Source organism: Anopheles aquasalis, chromosome 2, assembly GCF_943734665.1.
Source record: "Anopheles aquasalis chromosome 2, idAnoAquaMG_Q_19, whole genome shotgun sequence".
NCBI classification, from domain to species: domain Eukaryota; kingdom Metazoa; phylum Arthropoda; class Insecta; order Diptera; family Culicidae; genus Anopheles; species Anopheles aquasalis.
In genome coordinates, this window is record NC_064877.1 from 78,205,647 (window position 1) to 78,208,146 (window position 2,500).

At 48.6% G+C, this 2,500-nt stretch overlaps 1 protein-coding gene across 3 annotated transcripts in view; it reads left to right on the top strand.

The window, feature by feature from the left end:
* The window catches only part of LOC126572063 (protein Gawky-like), a 29,732-nt gene that overhangs the window by 616 nt on the left and 26,616 nt on the right, over positions 1-2,500 (top strand). For all 3 annotated transcript variants that reach the window (XR_007607940.1, XR_007607941.1, XM_050231085.1), the window contains exon 1: positions 1-382. This exon is cut by the window's left edge and continues 616 nt beyond it. The gene's annotated coding sequence lies outside the window, so the exon portion shown is untranslated. The remainder of the gene's footprint in view (positions 383-2,500) is intronic.

The following is a 2,500-nucleotide window of genomic DNA, read 5'->3' on the forward strand; positions in this document are numbered from 1 at the left end:
GTTTTCTTGGGCCTCTTCCTCGCCCGCTCCAAATTCCATAACTGCTCCCAAAGAAGAAGGGAGGATGTGTGTGTGAGCTGCTAGTGCCGCGGTGTGGTCGTCGTAATATCATCTCGGCTACAGCAGCAGCAAGTTGGACCGGTTATGCTTGAGAGTGCAGCAGCACTGGAAAGATGTGAAAATTTCGTTCCGACGCCATCATCATCGTCACTAGTAGACGGGCCCTAGTCGTGAACGAGATCCGACGAGATACCCGTGTTCTAGTCACCCTGGAAACCACGAGTGCAGCAGGCCCAGACATATCGAGGCAGGCGTGGTGTGGTGCAAAGAAGAAGCCAACTCTCTACACACAATCATCGCCAGTGCGGCAACAGTGTGATAAGTAAGTGCGCAAAATTAGAATAACAAAAGTGTCTCCTCGCTCTGTGTCCCCGCGTGTGTCTGGCAGGCTGGGTGGAACACGCAGACCCCCACTTCTAATCCTGCTGCGACCTTGGGTTTGATTGTTTTGCTAAGGGTCTCTCTCTCCCTCTCTCACTCTAGCGCTCTCTGCGCTCTCTAGCGCTCTCTGCGCTCTCTGCAAGGACTCGCTCCTTTCGGAGCAGCTCGGCCCATGAATGGGCAAGGGCTGGATGACTGGTTTTTGGGAGGGTTCACAAAAAAATGTTAACAATCTTGTAGTAAAACGCACCTCGGACGGTGGTGTATATCGTGATATGGATGGTTCTCTGATTGTGTCCCGGAGAGTGCCGTAGTGATGTCCACCAGCATCCTAGAGTTAAATCAGTGATTTTTTCCAATCTGCAAAGATATCAAGTATTGCAAAGTGCGCCGTATTGGGATGGAGCTTGAGCACAAGAATTCAGAAAAGCAAGTGTATTTCGTGCGAGAGAACGATTAAGGTTTGTTCTTGCTGGATCGAATAGAAGGATTTGCTGCATCTACTGGAACGTACAATGGATGTGCATAATATCGCACGCATCACGAACAGAAAATGGGCCTGCAGTGTTGGAGTTACTGTACCGCTACTAAATTGTGGTACTCAAGAACCTCGTACATGAATCTATAGAATTCCTTCAAAATGGCGATAAGCTATTCCATTTGCTAGTTTATCAGCTTCTCGTTACTGGAACTTGTTACTCTGTTTCCCAAAATAACCAGTATCAGCAAGTGCCGCACCATCCCAGCAGGCTGACTGCATCCAAATTGTGATTCAAAATGGTTTTTATGCAAACCACCATTCGAACCTAACCCAACGCGCAAAGCAAATAAATTCCAGATCCTTTGGAAGTGGTTTTTTTGCGGATCCCGAATCATTGAGCCTGGATTGAGTATCGTGACGTCAGCGGAGGCTCGTAGCGTTTGCACAGGAATCCAGCCCGAGTTTACTGCCAACAACTTGGTGCAATGCGAGCGAGCAGGCAGACAGGATCCTTGCGCGAAAAAGACAAAGCATATAAACATAGACACAATCTCAGCAGCAGAGCGTGGTGGGGGTGGGGGAGCACTGATGCCCACTGATAAGGGTGAGGAAGAAAAAGTGGAGATCCGGGGAGAGACAGGGCAGAGCATTCATCGTAGGCATGCGCAGTTGGTATCCGCAGATTTTGTGTCTTGTTGCTGCTGCTACACATTACTTCTATCCTGCCCTTCAGCAAACCTCCAGGCCAGCGATGGATTAAGGGGGCCGTTTTCATCTGTCGCAGCACGGTATTTGCGTGGGCCGCCCCGTTGCGATTATCCGGGCAAATTGTGGAGACAGAGTTCGAAGCGAGCGCTCTCTCGTTCTCTATATCTCTCTCTCTCTCTCTCTCTCTCTCTCTCTCTCTGTGGAGCTGCCTCTAGGGAAACTATAAATAAACATCCAAATTATGAATTACATGAATTTGCATCGTTTCGATCGATGGAGTAACCAGAGAAGTATACTAATGAAGTGGAACCGTATTAGCGATACGCTAGCAAGAGTCCGTTTTTGATTGATAACGACTGGCTGGGAATGAATGGCACGGCTCTCCGAATACACTGCTAAAGCTAAACGATAAAATGGAAAATGGTACATTACTGGAATCGTCTTTTGATTGGCACAAATTCGTCAGCAATACAGGGGCTCCAGGCTTCCCCGTTGAAACGTTTTGCGTCTTAACGCCATCGCTTGGCGTTTGAAATATTCTTTAGGTGACACCAAAACCGTCGGGCTAGATGGTTCTCCGCCTAGTCACGATTCCGTGTGTATGTTTGCTTGATCCGTGAAGTGACCGGAGCGACCTTGAATCACCACGAACCGAACCGAAATGTGCGGTGTTGTTTACTCAACGCGGGTTTGGCTCAACACTCACACTTCAATCGGGGGGAGAAGGTGGACGCAACATGTGCCCCATACAGTGGCTGATTTGTGAATCCCCTCCCCCGGTGGCCGTTTCGGGGCGGTAACACATTTTAACACGATTCGATGCCGATTATTGACTCAGGTTGTTTTGCTTTGTTGATTATAAATGAACAT